The sequence below is a fragment of the Sturnira hondurensis genome, unplaced genomic scaffold, assembly GCF_014824575.4.
Source record: "Sturnira hondurensis isolate 20B ecotype Veracruz unplaced genomic scaffold, ASM1482457v3 Scaffold0000648, whole genome shotgun sequence".
Classification (NCBI taxonomy): domain Eukaryota; kingdom Metazoa; phylum Chordata; class Mammalia; order Chiroptera; family Phyllostomidae; genus Sturnira; species Sturnira hondurensis.
Window position 1 is genome coordinate 12,317,857 of NW_028073279.1, and position 12,171 is coordinate 12,330,027.

Here is a 12,171-nt window from a genome sequence, read left to right on the forward strand (position 1 = left end):
AACCAGGAGAGCTAAACTCCATAACAGTTTTTAAACATGACTTTCTAAAGAAATATCTATGGGGATTAGCTATCCATTCATTCAAATCAAACAAGACTTAAAGATGTTCCCCTCATTTCTAGAGGCACCACAGGGTAAATCTTTAAAAAGCCAGCCTAGAAGAAGGAAGCCCCTTGAAACCCCTTGAAACAAAAAAATAAATTCCTTACATAGACACAAAATTTAAATTTGTCTGAAGAGCAAGAGGTTTTTGTGGGTAGGTTGATTCTTCTCTTTTTTAAAGAAAAAGATAAATTAATGGTACAAAATGACTTACTCTTTGAATTTCATATGTGCTTCATTCTTTGCTGGATATAATTAATGTCCTTTAGATGTGTGATATTGCATATATTACCAACAGCTTATTCAGTTTATAATACATTTAGGAACACAGGAAAATGAAACTAATCAATAGCAAGCAATATATACTTGACATGCCATCTCCTTCTCTGCCTCTAAAGTTTTCTCCATTCTATGAGTTTCACACAGGGAGAAATTCACTGAGAGATCTGTCTATATGCTTAATGTAATCACCCACTTTAAAATTAGGGTCAAAGAAGTTGATGGCTGAAGGTAATTTTTAAAAAATAACTGTTCTTTAAAATAAGGAAAACTGCTTTAAAAATGCAACGTTAGAAAAAAGACCAATCTGAATATAAATAAAAAATTTCATAAGTAAAATGTATTTTATTGATAAAAGCCATATTTTTCCCATTATGAAGGGGAAGCAAATTTACCTAAGGCACATTTTACACATCAAAAAAGTGTTAAATGTCATGCACATAAACAAATGTAAAAAATCACAACGTTTTGGATTATAAATAAACTTACAAATTATTCTTTTTCTTTTGGTTACATTTGACTTCTGCATAAGAAAGATTTTATTTTATTGCAATTTAAAGAAAACTTTCAGTTTTTTAAATCCAATAGACAATCTATGACATTTTAGATTGGTAGCTCTAATTTTTAGAATATTTGATACTCATCATTTGCTTTGTAAAGTAAAACAGCACCACGTGTGGTTGATGGATGTTAACTAGACTTATTGTGAGGGTCACTTTGCAATGTGTCTATATAGTGAGTCACATTGTAGCACACCTGAAACGAATATAATGTTCTATGTCATTCATATCTTGATTTTTTGAAAATGTATATACCCTACCATTTAAAAAATGGCAAAATTTTATTTGAAGAGTTGCTTAAGAAATTTCACCTCCCAAGCAACCCACACCCAGGTATTAAGTTGACTGTTACTGGGGAAGCGCCTGGGCCCAAGGTATTGCCTCTTGGATTAAGAGAACTGAGAAGTAAAACTAAATACATAAATAAAAGTTCTCTAACATGGTCTTGGCAAAGCAGACTACGACACCTCTTTCTATTGTGACAATATTTACATCACATTGATCTCACAAACCATAACAAAGGAAATCCAACCACGGTGTACATTAAGTTTGACTTAAAACACATGTAACAATGGCAAGGAAATTCACAGCTGAATAGAAAAATCTAGGTTGATCTCCAGCTTTTGCTCATTTCTGTCTGCATCATTTGCCTGCGGGCGGATACTTGTTTCAGTTCCAGCCGTTGAAATTCCTTATTTCAAGGACAACTTTGAATTTAAGATGAATTTCTGTGTAGACAAAAGGTGAACCTACACACTTTAATTCTGTACCGAAAAGAAATAACCAAGCAGTAGAAATGGAAAACTGAATTTAGTCTGACACAAGGAATTGGAAGGGGATAACCCCTATGATCATCCATTCAAACTCTCCCTGTCCTCTTAAATGTTGGTGTTTTTCATTGTACTCATCTCTCTCTCTCTATATATATATATACATATACACACAAACACATATATATATACATACACACATATATGTGTGTGTATGTATGTGTGTATATGTATGTATGCATATATTTCCTAAGTTATCTTCTCTATTTCCATGATATCAGCTACCTGGCTTGACTGTGCTATTTGTGAAAGGTGGAATAAGTCTGTTTCATTCTCCACTGTATTTAATGCCTGGGACAAAGCAGTTAGTAAATAAATATTTGTTGGAGAGTGGAAGAATGACTATAATAAGCCAATGACACTCAAATTTTTATCTTTTGCCCCAATCTCTCTTCTGGGTTCCTAACACATGAATCAAAATGTTCATTGCATATTTGTATCCAGATAGCCCATGGATATCTTCAGAACTAACATGTCCAAAGCCAAGCTCATTTTCTTTTGTCCCCAAACCTGTTTTTAACTCTTTTGACTTTTCTACATCAATAAACCATCCACTGTTCATCTGGTTTTCTATGTTTTGGCGTCATTCTTGACTCCTGCTGCTTACAAACAGCAACATCCACCTAATCCTCAATGATTCCATTTCCTACTATTTCTCGACCCCACGCACACCTCCATCTCCCTGCTGCAGCGTGGCCCCTACAGTTGTCTCCAGTTCTCACCAGCCTGCTAACTATGTTCTTCATCATTAGTCTTGGCTACTCTTCTGGTCTATTCTTCACTCTGCAGCCACAGCTTACCAACAGGCAAATCTGATGATTTAGTCACTTATTCAGCAAATATTTCTTGAGCCCCTATAGTGGGCCAGGCGTTGGCCTAGGGGTTTGAGATACAGTCCTACCTTCAGGAAACTCACAGTCTATGATTAAAGAGAGCTAAAAATATAAAAGAAATAAATTATTTTAAAAATTATGAATGGTAGCAGGGGTGTCTAACCTGCAGCCCAGGGTGGCTGTGAAGGTAGCCCAACAATAAATCATAAATTTACTTAGAACATTATGAGATTGTTTTATGATTATGCATCACAATATATTTAATGTGTGGCCCAAAACAGCTCTTCTTCCAGTGTGGCACAGAGACACCAAAAGGTTGGACATCCCTGGATGATGTGAAGAAACAAACAGGAAACGTTTCAGAAAGGGTGGTTAGGGAAGAGCTCTCTTCAGAGCTGACATCTGAAAGATACTAAGGAGACAGCCAGGAAAAGAGAGGGAAGAGCCTTTCCGGCAGAGGGATTAGCATGTACAAAGGCCCCGAGGGAGGAAAGAACAACGTGTTAAAGAATATGAGATAAATCCAAAGTGTTCAGAGATTGCTACTGTCAGAAAACTTGCCCGAGCCCCACAGAGTGTTCAGGGCACGGTACACACTCCTTCCCATGGCACAGGACCTCAACCCAGCCTCCGCTTTTCCTGCCAGGCTCGTTTTTCATCTTTCGTCTCTTGTTTCCAGCCCAACTCCTTGGCCTAAGTGAACACATGTTCCTCATGGCCCTGGTCCACCCCCTGCCTCACACTGATCCTTCCTCCTGGACTTCCTGTCCTTCGGACTCCTTGCTTGGCCGCCTCCTACTTGTCTGTAGGACTCAGCTTTGTTGTCATCTCCATCAAAAAGCCTTCCTTTGTCGCCCCACCACTGGAGAAGACTCCTTTTCTCTTTTCTGAATACTGACCTGCTGTACTATTTATGGTTCTGATTTAGGGCTTAACACACACAGTAAACCGTAATTGTCTTTTTCTCATATTAGACTGTGAGCCCTTTGAGAAAGAGCATCTTCCGTGCCTCCAGCCCTCCAGGTCCTACCTATCACAGTGCCTGGTACGCAGTGCACACTCCAGGGATGCTGCTGAATAAACACAAGTCAAACTGGGCTCGAGTATGTGTATCTTCCTTTTAATAAAAATGTAGGCAGAGCTCTCTTTTTTTTCTGTCTCTTTCTCTCTCTCATCACTAGCAATACAGTTTGAACTAAAGCCGAGCCAATGTGCATCTGAAAACTATTAAAATGAACCATCCAAAGAATCCCTCTCAACTAAACAGAACAGGGGCAGGACAGACAACCCATTTAGATGAAGCTTCTGATTAAAAAAGTGCCATCAGGTTCTCTGACAAGAAATGTCTGGGGGCGGTCCTATTATTGTGATTATAGTTCAAAGTTTAGGAAACACAGGAAAAACAGAGTTGAAGGGCAGCGTTATTCAATAAACACAGGAGGCAAAAAAAATTTTAGTCTGAAGCTTAAACTAGGATCCTGTGTGATCTTGAGAAAGTCGCTGCCAAAATAATTTGATCCTCCTTTCCCTCCTTGCAACCTGCCTTCAAAGGCTAGTTTTAGTTTAACGTGTGCAAGTTAAAAGTCAAAATCTATGTGAATGTGCAATAATCAGAAAGATAAAAATAAGAGGTAGAACTATTTCACAAATCCTGATGTAATCATCTCTTCACAGTATTATGAGATTATCAGATGGCCTTGACGACTTTATCTCCATAATGTGTCCCCAAGGAAAGGTTGTGTAAACACTCCGTATAACTTTAAATGACTACGAAACTGGTTTTGTTCCTTCACCAATTATTTAGAAACCCACTGATGAACTCCAGGGGAAGACAGCAATGAAAAAGGAAACCTATGAAATGATGGAAAAAATGACACAGCTAATGTAATTACTCAGCGAACCTGAGCAGATTAATATTTTGTTCTCACTAACACACACCAAATTGTAAAAATGACTTTCAGGGAAATAACACTAATCTGGGTGTTCTACTTTTAGGCAAGATGAGAAAAAAATGGAAAAGAATATAAAAAAACTAAACATAAGTAATTCTGAATTCGGTTGTTAGCATTAAAAGATCTTCAGTTGGACAGCTGATGAAACATTCCCAAAAGGCCCCAAGATTTACATTTTGAATAGAGTCTTTCCAAAATGAGTGCAAAACATATACTTTTGTGAAGTACATCTCCCATGAAAAGCCAGAGTGTGTAATGATCTGACTCTCTCCTCAATTCTGAACTACTGTTCAGGAGCAATTGCAGAGGAGATTGGAATAAGGAGCAGATCCTTTTTCATTTTATATAAAATGGCTAAAAAAGTTCATTCACTGAAGTCTTGTTCCAGTGAACTCCCAATTAGAGCAGAGGTTTCAATACCTTGGAGTCAGGCATACTCACAGTGGGGAAAGATTAGGCTTTGTAGGAGAGGCAGAAATATAAAAAGCTAAATTCTTTTATGGGTGGTTAGGAAAAGCAGCTCTCTTTACTTTGATGGTATCAGCAGTTATGGGAAATGCCATTATATGGGCACCAAATTTCACCTTGTGAAGGCACTGAGCACCTATCTACCTTTTAACAGGCCGGAAAGGAAAAAGAGTTCAATCTGCAGAGACAGGTAGCCTTGCTGAATTGTTCAGAGGTCAGGGGAAGAAACAGCTGGGAACAAGCCATCCAGAGGGAGGCTTGGCCTTTAAAGAAAGTTTGTCCATGAAGCAGAATGAACGTATGAGAGGAGGAAAGTTTACACACTCTCTTGTGTTTTTGTTTGTCCTGTTGGGATAGTTATAGACTCTCAGCTCGAAATGATCAAGTCTTATCTGGCTAAAGGATACAGGCCAATTACAACACACAGGTCATTCCAGCAAAAAGAAGGTATCTTGATTCTATTATCTCTTGGTAAATTAGACTCCATCGCTGATCAAGACAGGCTGATGACTGGGCCTTTCCTGTTTGCACAGCTGGGCTCCTCAAAGGGAAAAGAACTCCCTCATTCTCACACTATTTAGTGTGCACGAATATTTGCGACTGCCTGTGATGTGCAGGCCTGTCACAAGTGATGAACTAAATCCTGATGACACTGCTTTCATGGAACTGACATTCCCATCCTTCTAGAGAAGGGTTTGCCTCATGGACACTGCTTCTCCCTGGAATTTCATGTCTCCTTTGTGAACTCCCCACTGGCTTATAAACCACCTAAGGGAAAGGGATGTTGCTCCTTCATCAGCCCCCAGGAACCCCAGTTAGTGGATTTCAGGTAGGCTCAGTCAATACCACTAAGTTGAGCAGAACCTTTGCTCTACTTGTCTTATGGCATTGCCTCTTTCTACCTAATTTGACAGGTATTTGTTACCCTGTCTTAGCCCTGCACTCCTGCAACAAACCGGGCAAGGGCAGGGTTGTGTCTGGTGATCTTACATTCCCACAGGGCCCAGCACAAACCCTTGTTCTAGCTTTGTAACAAATACTTACTCAGGGATTCAGATGAGTGACTTGAGATACCCCCTTATTTGGTAGCCCTCTAAAGCACAATATAAATTACTATTAGTTTACTTCCAGTTATGTTATGTCTGTACTTTTAATTTGGAATATCTTAAAAAACAGGATTTGGGGGAAGGTGGGGGAAGGATATAGTCCTGTCGATCCATGAGACCCAAATTCTAAAATTTTGGTCTGATTTTTTTATTATACACTGACTATTTAAATTATTCTGCCATTCACTGATGACATTTCAGATGTTATTTAAGAATAATTCTTTATTTAAAACAAATGTTAAATATTCAGACATCCACTAAGAAAGAACATAGTAGCAATAAAAATACATATACGTTCTATTTGTGTCATTCATCTTTATGATGATGGAGTAAATTTCACTTGGTCCTCTGTTTATAATAAACATTAAAAAATTGGCATACGGTGTTGGACTGACAATAAGATAAAATATTTCTATGTCTGGAAAGTTGTGTCTGAGAATATGTAAAACAAAGAAATAATAGTTGCCAACTAATACTATGGATGAGGCATTTTGAGATTTTCAGATGGAAAGGATTGTTATAAGTGCTTTTGTAATATGGTTACGATTGTCATTCTGTTTATCATGACACATCAAGGAATTGCCATTAGTGTGAAGATACTGTAGCCTTAGCTGAAAGGCAGGATGAATCAAAGACAGGCTTTAGAAGTCTGTGTCGTGGGCTGTATGTACTGCTGAGTTCCCTCCTTCGTTTCTCTGAATTCTCCTGCCTGCTCAGCTACAGGTACTCAATAGAGGTACTTAATTTGCGTTTTTTGGGGTTTTTGTTCTGTGCTATCCATAAAGAGGAAGTCAATATTTGGTTTACAGCTTTCATTCAACATATATTTACTTAATGCTTATTACCTGGCAAGCATAGTCCTAGGTCCAACAGATACAACTAGAAATAGCAAAAGTTCTTTGCTCTCTGGGGGTTATGCTCAAATGTTTCCTTAAACATTTTAGGGAAAATGTTTATGCCAAGATTTACAGTAATATATTTATCTAAGATTGGCTCTTTTCATAAGACCTTTCTAGGAAAACATTAACAACTAGCAAAGATTATTGCAATGTCTTCCCATGCTGAGACGGCTGGTTGTCCAGACATATCCATGATTGACAGCTACAGACCATACTTCCCAGACTCCTTTACAGTTAGGAATGGCCACTACTGGGAAGTGAATGGAAGTGATACAACCAACTTCTACCCCACATGCCTGAAAAGAAATGCCTGCCCCACAGATACACTCTCTTCCTCTTTTTATGAGCTAGAATAGTTTCGGCCACGCAGACAAAGGCAATATTCGTGCAGAGCAATAAGACAGAGGGAAACTGAGACCCTGAATGACAGTGTGGGGAAGAACCACCCTGTCAATTTAGCCTGATCATTTGGAAGAGTTACTAAAAAGAAAAGTAGATTTCAGTGTACTTTAACCACCCTATTTTTTCAGTCTCTTGGTTATAGCAGCCTAGTACTTACCCTAACCAACATAAGTGCCAACGTTTCCCTTTAGAATGCAAAGTGTCACAAATTAGCAGCCCACAGGCCAATTCCAGTCTGCAGACTAGAATTTTGCTTGGCCAGCTAGCACAGTGGTAATTTTTTTTTGCATATGAAAGTTTTAAATTGGGTATAAGCTTACAAATATATCACACTCCTCATTGTATTTCATTTATTTAAATGACATAGAAGGCCCCTACCGGTACATAAATCTGTGATACCTGTTAGGTAGCTTCTCTGTACTTTAATACACTGGCACAGTAGGTAGTAAATGGATGGATGGTTGGTATTTTCATCTGATAAAGGAGCCATAAATATTTCATGATTTTCTTGAGAATTAAGGTTAGATTCTTGAGTTTTGTATTTAAAGCCCTTCAAACTCTAGCTTCTGTTACAGCTTCTCAATGTTATCTTCTAACAGAACCCAAGTATGTGCTCTTTATGCTACAGCAAGATGTCCCACCCGCTATTCTCCAAATACTGGTATTTTAATCCCCCATATCAGGGTTCACATCAGGGCTTCTCTGCAGTGCTCCACCAAAAACAAATACATGAAAACAAAGATACAAATACCTACAAAGGTTTCTATAGTAAAACAAGTTTGGAAAACACTCTCGTACCCGCCCTTGGAGAATGGCAAGAAAGGTTTACGTGGTAAAGCCTTTGAGAGTTCCTGCAACAGACACTTTCTTCACATTATGTAACACCATTTCCCAAAACATTTACAGGAATATCATTGGTTTTTGGCAAATGTTGTTCTGTAGGTACACTGCTCTGCTCCTTGTCCTATTTTATATTTCAGATTGTGTACCAAAGTACTGAGGGGAAGGAGTGTCTTAACTTTTTGGCCCAGGGACACCCTGCACCCTCACTTGCAATCATTTGAACATATCTACATTAGAAAAATGGATCAAGCTGGTAACAGTAGTGTAAAGTCAGGCTACCTATTTAAAAGATTAATCCATGGAACCTCTCTGAGTAGTATTAATTTTCATCAAAAGAATAGCTTTCATTTATCCAGTATTTGCCATGTGTTTGTTACTCTGCTAAGCACTTTAGAGACATAAGCTCTAATTCCTCTTGCAATTTTCTGATTTTACTGAAAAGAAGGCTTAAGCTCAGAGACATTGAGTGATTTGCCTGTGGTCACACAGCTATTGAATTAGGATTAGAACTAAACAGGTTTATTTGGTTCTTTCATATAATAAATTTTATTGCACTTTAATCCCTCATATATTATACCAGAAGATTTTCCAGTCTAACCCAAAGGCCTTATCACCTCTTCACCAATTCCTGCAGTTAATAAGGAAAGAGTAGTATTTTATTAAACTAAATTTGATTGCTCAATGGTTTCATTGAAATAGTGTTTATGAGTTAGAGTTACAAGTAATTAAACAATTAATTAAAGGGCTATGTCTAACTGATATCAAAACATCTAAATAAAAAGTGAACAAAGAATTTTATTCATTTGTATATTTAGAAATATTGAATGCTTGACATCATGGAATGAACTGGAAATGGAGAGATCTTAAAGATCTTCCAAAGCCCTGGCTGGTGTGGCTCAGTGGATTGAGCACGGACCTGTGAAGCAAAGGGTCACCAGTTGTATTCCCAGTCGGGGCACATGCCTGGGTTGCAGGCCGGGTCCCCAGTAGAGAACACATGAGAGGCAACCACACATTGATGTTTCTCTCCCACTCTTTCTCCTTCCCATCCCCCCTCTCTAAAGATAAATAAATAAATAAATAAATAAATAAAAGATCATCTAGAAAGGGAACAATCATCACTGTATCATAACAAGGAATTTTGGACTAATAAAATTAAAAGGTTTGATTTTTAAAAATTTCTTTCACAGGTTTGCCTTCCTGAAACTTCTCATTTACCTCAATTTTATCCTTTTGAACAGGCAAAATAAATCTAATCTCTTTTCCATTTTGTTGCTCTTCAAATATTTGAAGACAGTCCCTCAGTCCCTAATTTTCTTTCCTTTAGGATAAATATCCTTTCTTTCATTGTTTTGTCATGTCAACAAATATTTCCCCTACACATTTAGAATCATGTACTTTTCTGGCCTATCATAACCAGAAAGAGGTATTAGGCAAGTATACCCAAATACAAATTAGTTCTGTACAAGAACAGAGAAATACTTGCTTTAGGAAGAATTTTTTAAGCACCATACAAAATGTTTTTTAAAATAAAAAATTGGGTTCATGTTAGAAAAAGTACATTCCAGTGTAATTAGTATAAGATCAATATTTTATAAATATTTTAAAATTATTTTGTCACTTTAATGCACCATAAATTTAAAAGTAATTTTTATTTAACATAATTTTGAACTAAAAAGGGTTTAAACAACTGTATTGTTTTTATGTTCTGAATCAAAGGTTTCTCTGAACTTGGATAGTAATTCTTAATAATCTACAAGTAAATCAAATTACTTGTAATAAGTTCAGTTTCTGCTTATGAACTCTTACAGATATTGGAGAAAAACAAGAACATTTATTCTCCGAATATATCAGAAAATGATTACCTTAAATGAAACAGACATGAAACTGGATCACCGGAGGGCTATCCTGGTTTATGGATGTAAAACAGCAAAAAACCTTCATGCCCATTGTCCTAGTGTTCCTTTTCAGGTTTAATGCACATGGCTGTGAGACCACCAACAGGGAGCTCAGCTTGCTAAACCACCTGAAGACACAGGCAGTGACAAGGAAAGAAGATGACCAAGGGCCATGTGCTAATTTTAAGATACTCAACACCGATTTTGATTCACCAAGGATGGAAAGAAAATCATTCACAAACTGAAGCAATACATTTAAAAACAGTTCTTGCAATTACTTTTCCAAGACTGCAAAAAAAAAAAAAAAAAACAACCCAAATAGGTAGATGTAGTTTTCCAAACATATAACAAGATTAGTTAATGTTTAGAATCATAATATACAAAGAACTCTCATGTTTTTAAGTCATTTGCCTTGTGCAAGTCTTGTCCACTTAACTGGCAATTAATTACTGATGCCATAATTCACAGCATATAATAAGTTATAGACTCCATATTCTGCTTGCACATTTCTGCCCATGCTATGGCGTGCCACCAATCGTGTGGGCCACTATACTTTGAAGTTTGCTGGCTTAACACAAACACAAAGTATTTTAGAAGTACCAGAAAATTCTTTGTGAAATGTAACAGAAAGAATTAGACTGCTCAGGCCATGTCGTGTTAGCACAATGGAGGAACACTTTTAAGACTTTAAAGTCATGTAATACAATTCTAGGCTGGATTTTTCTTGTTAGAAAAAGTAGAATGGGAGTGATCGGAAGAGAAAAGGGCCAATATTTGACAACAGAAATCAGCATAACCTTTTAACTGCAGCAGCCATGGGTGACTGCCCTTTGACCTTGAAAGATTATGTGGGATTTCAATGACAACAGCTGGAAGTGAGCATGTGTGAATAGGGAACACAGATCTGAGGCCTGCTACAAAAGACTGCGCAATCTCTGCCCAGATCAGAGTGCTGATTAGAAATTGTTTCCTGGTCCTGGCTTAATAGAGTGTGATAATGAAACCTTTTTTTTTTTAATCTTCCAGCAGGAAATCATTGGTAGATTTCTGCCACTCCTACTTTCCCCTTCAACTCCTCAAATCTTCCTGACTTTCACATGAAACAGGCCCACCTTTCTTAAGGATAGGGTTAAAAACAAAACTTTGTTTTACGAGCTACTTATCATCAACGAAATTTCTTTCAAGAACTCGAGTCTCTCTCCTGAGCTGTAAGTTGCGACATCTCCCATAGGGTATGGTTAGTTTTCATTTGAGGATCTGTCACACACAGACACACCCGCATGTGCACAACGTACATGAGAGTGTGAGAGGAGTGGGCCCTACATCGCTTTCACCTGTTTAATTCTACCATTTGTACAGTCTGTAAACATGGTGGGCCCTTGTGTACGTGTGACAAATGAACAGAGGAATAAAAGATTTCTTCTTACCCCTTTGTTCTTACTATTCTTCTTGTGATCTAAAGGTAGGTTCCTACACAAACATTTAATAATTTCATCTTTTTCTTCAGCCAACTTCACATATATATAGCATTTTTTCTGAAGTCTTTAGGTATGCTTGCCCAACAAGAACATATGAAAAACATAAGTAATTACTTCCTTTCAAATATACGGTAACTTAACATAGCAGATACAGCAATTTGACTGCTTGCTGAATGTGGTCATTTCAATCCATAAAATTTCCAATGAATGACATTCATTGAGCTGAAATGCACATGAATTGACATAAACTGACATGGATGCACTCTCAAATTCCTATGTAGGATCTTCACACTTGCTGACATTGCTCTGAAACCACCAGAATATTGCCACATAATTACTGAAAGGACATGGGGTTATGACTCATTTTTGTTGTTTTGGTTTTACCATACAGTCTTATCTTACCTTGCATTGCTCCGAATTCTGCTAACTACTCTAGCTCTGGATTTTGCTAACTGCTCTAGTTTCTATATCAAATTAGCAACTCCTGAGCTTCAGTAGAAATTGGCCTTTAATTTATGCAA

The 12,171-nt window shown here is 37.4% G+C and overlaps 1 protein-coding gene across 5 annotated transcripts in view; it reads right to left on the bottom strand.

Moving 5' to 3' along the window:
- The window catches only part of NFIA (nuclear factor I A), a 373,630-nt gene that overhangs the window by 122,281 nt on the left and 239,178 nt on the right, over positions 1-12,171 (bottom strand). The gene's annotated exons all lie outside the window — the stretch shown is intronic.